The sequence below is a fragment of the Ambystoma mexicanum genome, chromosome 5q, assembly GCF_040938575.1.
Source record: "Ambystoma mexicanum isolate Mex_15411 chromosome 5q, UKY_AmexF1_1, whole genome shotgun sequence".
Taxonomy (NCBI): Eukaryota; Metazoa; Chordata; class Amphibia; order Caudata; family Ambystomatidae; genus Ambystoma; species Ambystoma mexicanum.
The window spans coordinates 1,133,868,698-1,133,881,938 of NC_090933.1; the positions used below are offsets into that span (position 1 = coordinate 1,133,868,698).

Sequence of the window (13,241 nt, forward strand, 5' to 3'; positions counted from 1 at the left end):
CAGCAAGGAAGCAGAGCCGTGGAGAAATCGCAGGACTGAGGCGGTCATGGCACTCCAGGTAGAAGAGGCCAACAGGCAAGAGGAGGAAAGGGGGCACACAGACCAGGTGGAAGCTATAGCCTCGCTGGACTGGGACTATGATACTGAAGGTGTTTTTCCTGACGGTCCAGGCTCAGGGATGGGGGGCTGGGAGGGACGAAAGCAAAAGGTTCAGAAAGCCCGCCGGAAGAAAAAGGTCCAGAAGGACGGTGCCCATCGTGGACTCAGTGGTGAGGGCTAAGAGGACCAGTCAACTCTAGGGGCCTCATTACAAGTATTGCGGAATGGTTTATGGGCGCCACTAATGGTGGCAGCACAGTTAAACCCATTCTGCAATATTACCAGGTTCCCTCGCGGGACCCAATGTGGACGTCTCGTTTTACCAGACGTCCATAGCGGGTCCCGCAAGGGGACCAGGGAGCTAACAACGGGCCGGTCGTAATCGGCCCGTTGTTAGCTCCTGCACCCATTCCCATTGAGCCTTATGGGGGCACAAATGGGAATGGGGAAGGTCCGGGCCTGGGTTCCCTGAAGGAGGAATTACTGGGCCCTCCAAACTCGGAATGGCCCGATAATTCCCCATTCAGGGAACCCGGATCCGGACCCGGTTTTGGAGGCAGCCATGCCCTTATTAAGGGCATGGCTGCCTCCAAAGTCGTAATGAGGCCCTAGAACCAGTTTATGGTGGTTTACACTGTTCGAAAATAAAGTTAATGTTCATGTACTGTCATATGAGTGTGGCTCATGGCCACAGCACGCTGCACGTTGAGACGGCTGTGGTCACGTGGGTTATACCAATAAAAGGGGCGAGCGGCCACTGTAAACCCCTTCGACCGCTACCCGCGGCCCATCACTGCGAAGACCCTGTGAAACCATCCCTACTGTGACAAGTCCCCTCAGACCAAGAAGAATCCTAACCCACGACTACATACTCAACCCGAGAAGATGGAGTAATGAGGCCCAAGCCTCGGTATCCAAAAATCACTGCTGATGGATAAAAATCTATCAGTAATAAGAAGAGGAAGCGCCGCTCGCCAGTTACTGCACCAACACCAGGGACTCTGCGTGAGTTATTGTGTGCGCTCATCCCCTCGGCTTCGACTCCCCAGACCCACCATCACTAGGGCCCGGTCTCCCCTGACCCTACAACACAAAGCTGGGTTGTCACGTCGTCCCAGCTTTTTAAAATGACCAACATATATTCATTAAAATGCCCACAAAACCGTACACTATTTTACGGATATCGCATGTCTCGGCCTTTGAGGTGGGGCAACCATCTCGACCCCTACATTCCACAACCTGCAATCAAATCGGCAAAAAGGACCACCCTCACGGCAAATATTTCTGACCCCATATGCATGACAATTTAAATCATTTGAACCCGTTCTAGCACATAATTTACTTTAGTAATATATACGTTGTTATAAAATGGTTTTCTTACATGGTTATGTAAAAATAATGAAAACAATTATAGGCATTTAACTAAACTCGTATACTCTTAAAGAAACGATAACGCAGAGTTTTACTGTTGCAGAAATTAGTTGTGAGCCTCCTTCATATTGCAAAAAAAAGTAGATGGAAATTTCAGTGCCACTGATACGTGTGTGATTTATATTAAATAGACGTGTTTGGGTTTGTTTCATAAAGCGTGTCTTTCCAGTGCTCTCATTCCGAAGGCGCATGACATTTGCATGGCCAGGTGCATTCTCTATTCTTAGCCTCAGCTGCTGATGCTGGTTGGTGGCGCCACGGGGCCACCTAGTGGCCGCAACTGTAGTGTGCACGCGGGGAAAAAACTGCAGAGATGATGCACCATGCAGGCGGTGTGTGCCTCCCCTATTAATACTGCACACATGTACGGTATCTTATGCAGGCTAGCGAAACCTCCAGGGAAGGCAACCTCCAGCCAAAATACCAGAGAGACATATATATATATATATATATATATATATATATATATATATATATATATATATATATATATTTTGCTGTCATAATCCAAACAGGAAATGACAAAAAATACCCCCACTACTTCCTGCTGATATTCATTACATTGCATCCTACCTTTCCTCGTCACAGTCCTACCACCAATATGTATTACATTGAATCCTACTTTCCCTCGCCACAGTCCTTCTACCACCAGCATGCATTGTTTTATTTTAAATCTCTTTATTGCCATGAATCATATACAGCAATATAATATCCGAGATTAACTAATTCCAGAATGTATCGATATATAGAAGTAAAAACAAAACACATAACCATTGCCTGGCAGAATCTATACAAACGCAGGACGGATTGAGTCACATAATATGCTCCCTAGGTATTCCCTAAATTACCCGCATTTGTTCCCACGCACCTTGGGATCTTCACATTGGAAGTGCCTTTAACAAGATACCCTTCCTATCATAGATGATGCCTTTGTGATAGTAAACTATCACCTTGCAGAGCGTTCAGGGCATCTGGAGCTCAGTGGACTAATGCTTCCACTACAGGGGCCTGTGTTTGACCTCATGGTCGCTAGTTAGCATCCTAGCAGGTCCACTCAGCCCTTCATCCTTCTGAGGTCGATAAAATGAGTACCATTAAATTGGATAACAATAAACATCTGATATTAGCGCCAAGATGCCGCTTTGGGGGCATCTCACATTTGTGAGCAAAATGTAATTTATTTTTCCTGAAATCATCACCTGTGTGTTTTTTTCTGCAGAATTTAAATGGCTGCATTCAACACATTCTATGTATCCCAGAGGCACCGTGTCACACAGGATCAACATCGCTAGTCCTCATAAGGAATCCGGTTGCCCACTACCAAGAGTCCCTTCCAAGATGGCAGCTTGCATCGGTGCATAGAAGGCCGACACACCCTTGTTCTACCCTGATGCATCCAGCATCAGCATTGGCCGTGGTTGCCTTGATACAGTCAATGATGACACCAGCAGGCTTTAGCCGGCCCCATCAATCCAAGGCCTGTATCTAAGGCCCTGTCTGTGCCTGCCTGGGCCTGGCGGGCCTTTCTACCTCCCCACAAACTATGACTCAGCCTCTAGACTAGTTAATGCTACCCCATGTACACACAGAAGCCCATAAAGTCAACAAGGTATTCATTAACTTTTATTCCTTGCTTAATGCAAACACAGACCAAACAACAGCAGAGGAACTCAACCAGTATCTTACCTCGTTCCCGCTGCCCTGACTGAACTGGGAGGAAAGGGAGATACTAGACCTTCCCCTCACATTGGAAGAGATCATCCAGGTGCTCAATGACTTAATGGCGGGCAAAGCACCCGGACCGATGGGCTTCAGACAGACCTGTATAAAAGATTCAGTAAAGAACTAGCCCCCATAATGATTGCAACATGGGAAGAAGCCCTAGGCGCCGACAGACTTCCAAGCTCTATGAGGGAAGCCATGATTTCAGTACTGCTTGAACCACAGAAACCGCCTCACAAATCTGCTTCATATCGACCTCTGTCCCTAATAAATTTGAATACTAAAATATTTGTCAAAGTGATCACCAACCGTCTACTGCCACACATGAAGAAATTAATCCACCCAGACCAATCTGGTTTTGTCCCCACGTGCTCCACAGGCCTAAATTTGCACAGATTCTTTGCCATCACATCACAACTAGACCCGAAGGCCAAAACAATTGCAGTCGCTCTAGATGCCAAAAACGCTTTTGATTCTGTCTCCTGGTGCTACATGTACGCCATCCTGCGGAAAATGGGATTTGGCACAGGATTCCTGAGATTTATCCAAGTATTATACAGGGACCCGAAGGGTAGAGTTAGAACGAATAAAATGATATTGCCTGAGTTCTCACTGCATATAGAGGCATGAGCCAAGGTTGCCCATTGTCTCCCCTCATATTTGCCCTCACCATAGAAGGAATGGCAGCATGCCTACGTCACAAGCACTCTTGGCGGGGTATTCGCATTAGAGGTACCCCTAAGCTCATATCATTATATGCTGATGATACCATGTTATATCTGAGAGAACCCGAGTGCAACCTCCCCCCAGTGATGCAGGATATTCAGGAATTTGCAAATGTCTTTGGCTATAAAATTAATTGCTCCTAATCCGAGATCATCCACATTTTCGTTGGTCCCCGAACTCGGCCCAATACCTATGCATCATAATGGCCACGGATAGGCAGACCCTATTTGATGCAAACTATTTACCCTACATGACACTTCTCGAGACTAAACTGAGAGTATGGAATAAGGGTATCCAGGTATTGCATCGAATGCAAAAGCATCGGAAAAAAATGCATCGAAAAAATGCATTTTTTTGTAGGTAAAGTTTTTTTTTATTACTATAATGGGTTTTAAGGGGTAAAAAACTGGGGTTGGGGGGACCCCCCATTAAATATAAAAAAAAAAAAATGCATTGTATTGCCCAAACTGCTGTGCCTATTCTGTAACATCCCAATTTGGCCCGGGCGCCCCTTCTTTGATAAACTTCAGAAGCTTGCATCCACATTTATATGGGGTGGAGGAATGGTTAGACTAATCTGGGCCAAAATATGTGAACGCTACAATACAGGTGGCTTAGCCGCCCCAGACTTCCTATTACATTACCATGCAGCACAAGCACACTTTGCTAAATATTGGTTCCCCAACTCACAGCAGTACGCCCATATTCAAGCATCAAAATTTGCAGCAGCCCCTATGAACTTGCAAACCATGATGTACGCCAAGAATAAACATAACAAGAATAAGGTAGACCCAGTTGCTAGTACTGTGCGTGCGTGGATGGCCCTCTTTAGCAAAGCAGGGTGCACAGACCTATACTGGCCACACACTCCCCTTTGGCATCATCCAGATCTGACACTCACGTTAGATACAACACTAAAGAAAGGGTGGGATCCAGGAAGGGAAATTCGTTTGGAAGACCTGTTCCCCGAAGAGAGATGTGTACACTTAGAGGTCCAGGAGAAGGTAGGAGCCAATCTCACCACTACATTGCAATATCATTGTCTGAAGGCGGCATGCATGCTCAAGTGGGCGTCCTTTCCTGAAGCCCCGACTTCACACCCTTTCCTATCCACTATCATGCAACCAGGCAAATTTAGAGGTGGTATATCTGCACTGTACAATGCAGCCCAACTACATGCTCCCTCACAAAATACAATGAATTCCAAGTGGGAAAAAGATTTGAAAATATCTATAGAGGATGCACAATGGGCGAAATACTGTCATTCACCAAATCTGTCTCCCTGTGTGCCAACTTCGGGCTAATACAGTTCAAACTGTTAAATCACATAACACCCAGCAAGTTGGCTATGTGGCTATGTATGGCCAGGCCGGTCAGGCATGCTGCCCCAAATGCAAAGCCCCCGAAGCTAATTCGATTCATAAGTTCTGGGATTGCCCCCCGATTAGGCGATTTTGGGAAGAAGTGGCCGGAATACTCACCAACATACTTGATACACACAGACCAGACACCCGTTGAAATATCTACTGAGGGATATAGGGAAAGTTTCGATTAAAGTGCATAGACTCTTTTCTGTAGTGGAGGCGATAGCCAAGCGGAACATACTTAAATGCTGGAAGGCAAAGGAGGCCCCTACAGCCCAGACTTGGCTCAAAGACTTGATATTTACATATGAATGTGAAGACAGTTATATAACGGGAATCTGCATAGCTCTTTTCTAAGTGAACTAATACGCAATAGCACATCTTGTATGTGTTGTCCAATGATGTATTAACATGCATCAATCTGTTCTGTATGTTGATGTCGTAGATATGTAACCGTCAGATGAAAAATAAAGTTGTTCCTTAGTCCTTTTTGCCCCATCTGCTACCAGTTCTAAGGGCACCCATTCCTCTTGTTAATCAGTCTCTGACAAACTGGCCTGCCGCCTGCTCCAAAGGCAATGCAGACACTCCATCTGTGCCAAGAAAAGAGCCCACATACAGGCACATGTTTCCTGTGCTTCCAACAACATGGTTGAACTTTTCAAGATCTGCAGGGAACTAGCCAACCCTTCCGCAGTCTCCTCCTCCCCCTTCTCCTTCCCAGGCATTCTGCAACACACTGGCCACTCATTTCACCACCACAACTCAAGACATCCTGAACCCCCTTGCCTCCCTTGGCCCCTCAACTGTATCCTTCCTCCCTCTCCTTCTTCTCACCTGTCACAACTTAAGAAGTTACCAGAGTTGTCGCTCCATGAATGTCTCTTCTAAACAAAGTTCCCCTTGCTCATTGAGAACCATCAAGGATAACATTGGGTCTCTTGCCCCCGCTCTTGCTGATTTCTGCAATCATTATTTTGCCACTGGATCTTTCCCTTCCTCCCTTAAGCACTCCCTTGAATGCTCCCTCCTGAAAATACCTTCAGCAGACCCTACCTGTCCTGCCAACTACCACCCTAATTCCATCACCCCCTTCCTGGGGAAGTTGTTGGCGAAGCTGGCATTGCCCCGACTCAACTCGCACATTGCCCCAACTCAACTCGCACACCAAACTTGTAGGTGGTCTCCACAACCATCAATCTGGATTCTGAGCATCCAGAGGCACGAAAGGTGCTCTTCTGAACACCTGTGAAGAACTGCTTGCATCTCTGGACTCCATCTCCCCCTCATCCTTCTCGATCCCTCCTCTGCATTTCACACGGTCAAGCATTCCATCCTCATACAAAGGCTACACGGTACCCTTGGTATCTCGGAACGGGCAGTGGACTGGCTGACATTCTTCCTTACTGACCACTCTTTCCAAGTCATCCTGGGAGCATTTTAATCTCTGACGTCCTTCTTTAACATATACCTTGCTCAGCTTGCATGCCTCATTTCCTCCTTTTCCTCCAACTTCCAGTGTTATGCAGACGATAAGCAACTCTTTTTCAAACTTCCTGCTGGCCCGCTTGCACCTTCCATCATCTCTGCCTGCCTTTCTGCCATCCAGTCCTGGTGCACTTCCAATGATCTCTGCCTCAACGCCTGTAAAACTGAGATCCTTCCCATCGGGACCCCTGCTCCCGCCTTCTTCCCTTCACTCTCACCTTCCTCCTTGGGTTCTCCCCCTGCTCCTTCTTCTGAAGCCAGAAACCTTGGAGTCCTCGTTGACTCCTCTCTCTCCTTCCTACCTCACACTCAGGACATTGCCAAGTCCCATTTTCAGCTCTCCGTTTCTCACCTTCCCCCAGAAGCTCAATGTAACCCAAGCCCTGGTTCTCTCTAAGCCTGACTATTGCAATAGCCTCCTCCTGAATCTACCTTCTTCCACTCTACGACCGCTCCAGTTAATCCAGAATAGGGTGGCAAGACATATCATTGGCCTTAAACCCAGGGACTGGATCTCTCATGCCCTAAAAAGTCTTCGCTGGCTCCCGGTTGCGGCATGGATTAAATTCAAATCTCTCTGCATCATCCACAATGCTGTCTGGGCCTGGGGACCACAAATGTTCAACTTTATCTATCTAAATACTCTCCCTCTAGATCACTATGTTCCTCTGGCACCAACACTTTGTGTGTAAAGCGTTTTGTTAAACAGAGGGTAGGTGGTTGATCGCTTTCCTCGGCTGGCTCCCTCCTATGGAACAGCCTCTCCCTCTCTCTACGCCTTGAGTAGGACTTTCTTACATTTCAGAAGCTCCTCAAGACTTTCCTCTTCATCTCTTTCTTCTCTTCTTCCCTCCTCTGCTAATCTCACAGTTGCTGTGATTGGTGTCCTGGGCCCTTATGCATTCTCAGGCCCCAGACCTCCCACACCCAATCGCCCCAGCTCCTGTCTACCCCCAGCACTTGCCTCGGTACACCCTCCGCCCTGGAGGTTCGCTCTTACACCTAACGCGGCTCTGGCCATTTAGCACTCAGCAAACCACACACTTCATCCTTGGCTCACCCATGAGCCCAGATATCCCAGCACTTACCCCCTCTACCCTCTTCCTTGTTGCACTTGCGCATTCAGAATACTCACAAGGCATCGTAGGTCTGTCCTTTTTTCCTTTTTCCCTCCAATGCTTTTAAATATTGTGTTCATTAATGTGTTCCACTCCCTTGCTACCTCCCTTTGCCCTGTGGGCGCTTTGAAACAGTATTTTATTTGCTGTATGAGCGCTTAACAAGCGAACAATAAATAAATAAAATATGAAGATTGAAACAAAGCCTGTAGGAGAGTGATCCAGGCCCCTATATTATCATTATCCTCATGAGGTCCCTTGTGAGAAGCCATGTACCACACCTGGGTCTAACGGTGGACCACCTCTTCATATCCTCCCACCACACATCAAATATTGGACCCAATCATTTCTTGCATGACATAACTATCCTACCTTTTGCCAATATACAATATATGCTCAATAAGCGCGCCTCAGGAGTCCACTCAAAGATAGCTACGCACACCTCCCCAATTTTCTGACAGACAGATCACCAAAAGCATTGTATCACTGGGCACAGCCAAAACATATGCATGAAGTCAGCAACGTCTTTACCAAATCTAGGACAGCAGGGAGATGTCAACGTGGGGGAAAACCTTGACACCTTATCGGGAGTCATATAGGTCCTGTGAAGGCCAATCAACTGAATGAGTCTGTGTCGGGCATTCCTAGAGACCTTCCTGACATATCAGAACCTTATCCCAATCCTCTTCATCTATCTCTAGACCCAAGTCGCTCTCCCATCCACTTTTTATTTTAAACGACCCCCCATTCAGACCAGCCAGCAGCCTCCCATATATCCTTGACAACCGTCTCCAACTATCTTCCAGCTCGTGTAACAGTGAGAGTGTCTCATCTGCCCGTGCTTCCTCAGGTAACCCAGGCCATCATCTCCTGACTTTACTTTTTCAGTCTCATAAATGTCAGAAATTGTCCTCAATGCAAAACATATTCCTCAACCACTTTCTGGAACTCCATCAACACTCCATCCGGGAATACATCGACCAAGACGGCCAGTCCCAAAGTTCCCTCATGTGTCTGAGAGCTCCAGTACCCCTACAAACGGTAGTCGTGAAAGGAATTGCAGGGAGAACGGGTTTCTTGACCTGTACCACCAACATTCCTTACATTGACTCCTACGTTTCCTCGTCACAGTGCTTCTACCACCAATATCTACTACATTGAATCCTACATCTCCACATCACATTCCTTCCACCACCAATATTCATAACAATGAGTCCTACTTTTCCTTGTCACAGTCCTTCTTACATCAACATTCATTACACTGAATCCTACCTTTCCACATCACAATCCTTCTACCACCAATATTATTTGCATTGACTCCTATCTGTCCTTATCACATTCCTTCTATCACCTATATTCAATGCATGGTGTCCCTGCTGTCCTCGTCACAGTCCTTCTGCAGTAAACCGAGTGGCACTATATGCCCATTACTAGTGATTCACAACACAAAGACAATTTATAGGGAAAAGGCACTGCCTACACGCTGCATAGTAAAACATACAGGTTATTTTTTCATAGGGTTACAAATATCACTGTAGCCTCTTTTGGGAAAAACATATAATAAAGGGCACCTGGCTATGCCCTGATATGCCCAGGAGGGTAATTAGTAATTAAAAAATCAGGATGGGAGATCAACACAGCATGATTCTGGATTCATTTATTTAATCTCAAAATAGTAGCAAAATACTAAGGTTTTGCTTATTCACAAGGAAACAGTAAACAGACATATTTTTTACTTTAACAGTTGGGGGTACTGCTGCGTACCAACCTCTTAAATATTGAGGGTATTTGCCTCACATTAGTGCACAATCTCTAGAGGACAATTCGACATTTCAATACAAACAAGAGTGAGTGCTGGCCAGGACTACTGATGGTCCATGGGTATCGTAAAACATAACACACAACAACAATTGTAAACAAAAAGATAGCACAAGGCGTTGTGTCACAGATCAACACTGTAGTGTTTCGGCCAACTGTAGCAGTTGATGGGAGCTAGTTGTTGGCATGGCCTTCTTCAGGATGGGGGTGAAGGGTAACTGTCCGTGTGGTATCTGTCAGAGTAATAAAATTGTGAAAGGCTATCATGATGGTGTTTGATCTCTGTGACGTGTTAATTTTAATTTAAGATACTTGTTAGTGGATGGTTAATGCCAACAAATACACTAAAAAGTGCATTTATATAGAGCTTACCGTCAAAGGAACGATGCGGCGGTAAAGCTTCTACACAGTTTCCCTCAGCGTTGCATGATGGAGACTGGTGGGGCGGTGTAGTGAATACACTGCTATGTAGACAAGAGTGGTGGTCACTCTGAAAATCCTGGCATAATAGCTTGGCCAGGGTGTGGCGGCGTCCACAAGTGGCATATTAAATCCACAGCTTCTAGGGAAGAAACGGATAATTGAAGTATGATCCGTAGGGTAAGGTCAAAAGCACTAGAATGGGTGTGTTAGAACCACAGTTTCTAGGGAACAACGGATAATTAAAGTGTGATCTGTCGGCTAAGGTCAAAAGCACTAGGATGGGTTTTGAGTGGTGGCATGCAAAGAGTGATATAATGTGCATATGGGCATCACTCTGGACTGGTTGACACGTGGGAGGTATACGTGCGTGGAATTGGAACACCTCTTGGGTGTACTATGGGCGGCTAAAGGATGGTGCATGAGGCCGTGAATGCACCAGTATGGTGGGCATAGTACAACGTGATACATATGTTAAAATGTATTTTGTTGTACAGCACACACCCAGTCACTCAAAATATCAGACTCGGTTTTACATCTGTTTCACTCAGTTAACAAATGCATTCAGTGCTCTAGAGATCCGGCACGTTTTACTCTATTACTGCATATGCAATTTACTTACAATTGTGTCGTGTGTTTCAGCTGGTTCCATTTATTACACATGGGTTTGTTCATTCCTTGACTATCTTAAACGTGCTACACATCTCTAGGCATAGGGGCTTTGATGATTATGATGATTATCCCCATCATTCATCACACACTGTCATCAGGAATTACATGCCGCTGTCTCCTCATTGGCTCTTTAACATACGTTGTGCAGTCACAGCCTATCAGATGCACTTTCACTTTCACTCTACCCCAGCGCCACACCCCTTCCCCATTGGCCCACTTGGCACACCACGATTGGATGCCACGGTTTTGGGGCGGGTCTTCAATTACTACCTTTTGATTTTTTTCCTCGGTTACACAGAGCTCACACTGACGCTCATCCAGTGAGACCGAGACGTTTTGCAGTCAATCCAAGGAAGTTTCCTTTAAACAGGGCAGTTTCTGCCCCTACCACTACACTAATGTGGTATTAGACCCATGTGGTTGCCGTACACATCGACATCGAGCGCACCGTTACACGCACACCCCCCTTTCCATTGGTCCCTGGGTGGGTCTCTGAATACTGTATTTGAAGTCATGGACAGCATACAGTGACGTCCATGCAGCGAAATCTATACTCCGGCAGCATAAACCAACAAGTCATTTTTAACATATGTATCAATTTATACTATGCCCACCATACTGTTGCGTTCACAGCCTCATGCACCATCCTTTAGTCGTGCATAATACACCCAAGAGGTGCTCTAATTCCATGCACGTATACCTCCCACGTGTCACCCAGTCCAGAGTGATGGCCATATGCGTTTTATATCACTCTTTGCATGCCACCACTCGGCACCTAGTGCTTTTGTCCTTACCCGACGGATCACACTTTAATGATCTGTTTTTCCCTAGAAACTGTGGTTCTAACATGCCCATTCTAGTGTTTTTCACCTTACCCTACGGATCATACTTCAATTATCCGTTTTTTCCCTAGAAACTGTGGATTTAATAGGCCACTTGTGGGCGCCGCCACACCCTGGTCAACCTATTATGCCCAGGATTTTCAGAGTGACCACCACTCTTGTCTACCGAGCAGTGTAGTCACTACGCCACCCCACCAGTCTTCATCATGCAACGCTGAGGGAAACTGTGTAGAAGCTTTACTGCTGCATCATTCCTTTGACGGTAAATTCTATATAAATGCACTTTTTAGTGTATTTGTTGGCATCAACCAGCCACTAACAAGTATCTTAAATTATACTTAACATGTCACAGAGATCAAACACCATCATAACAGCCTTTCACAATTTATTACTCAGCAGATACCACACGGACAGAGTTACCCTTCACCCCCATCCTGAAGAAAGCCACGCCAACAACTAGCTCCCATGAACTGCTACAGTTGGCCGAAACACTACAGTGTCGATCTGTGACACAATGCCTTGTCCTACCTTTTTGTTTACACTTGTTGTTGAGTGTTAGGTTTTACGATAATCATGGACCATCAGTAGTCCTGGGCAGCACTCACTCTTCTTTGTATTGAAATGTCGAATTGTCCTCTAGAGATTGTGCACTAATGTGAGGCAAATACCCTCAATATTTAAGAGGTTGGCATGCAGCAGTAACCCCAACTGTTAGAGTAAATAATCTGTCTGTTTACTGTTTCCCTGGGAATAAGCAAAACATTTGTATTTTGCTACTATTTTGAGATTAAATAAATTAATCCATAATCTTGCTGTGGTGATCTCCCATCCTGATTTTTTCTTTATTACTAATTATCCTCTTTTGGCAATACATAAGAACACACATGCACATTACTGTTCTCAAATTAGTCCAGGCAAACGTTTTGTCTTCCTCCACTATTTTACGACTCAGTTAAACTGGAGCAAATGGTGTGCTGTCATTTTGTGAAACCTGTTTCGACAGTTGCACCATTGTGGGTGGACACCTCTTGCTTTGCCTGCCCATACACACTGCTTGGCCAGGGCTCCCTTTTTCATATTTTAAGTAGAAGTATGTTGCAGATAAATGCTGTAAATTGCACACACCCAGGTGTCGACTCATTAAATACTTTCCTGATTTGCAAGTGCAATAACTCTTGCACGTCATGAACACTTTTCATGCTGTGGGTGTCATGATTCTCTGGTTCTGATAACATAATCCACCTACCGAGTTTTTGAAGGCAGTTTTTTTTCGAGTCAGTTCATGGGATTTTTCTGTTGTAGGTCAGGCACAGGGGGAAGCATTATGTGGATGGAGATATGCACAGCCACTACCTGAATTGTATAGCTCCTGGTGGAAACATCGCTATGTAAAGCATGAGCATTTCCATCAGTATTTTTACTTTGCTACCTTTATAATGGGAGTGTGCAAATGTCAAACATGCAAATTGCAGCAACAAATCCTTGGAGTCCCATTCCTGTAATTGTGCATCATGTCCCCGTGTGGGTGGGGGGGTTGACCT

General features: G+C 45.6%; 1 protein-coding gene across 3 annotated transcripts in view; it reads right to left on the reverse strand.

Moving 5' to 3' along the window:
- Positions 1–13,241, reverse strand: part of KCNQ3 (potassium voltage-gated channel subfamily Q member 3) — a 1,253,156-nt gene that overhangs the window by 241,855 nt on the left and 998,060 nt on the right. The gene's annotated exons all lie outside the window — the stretch shown is intronic.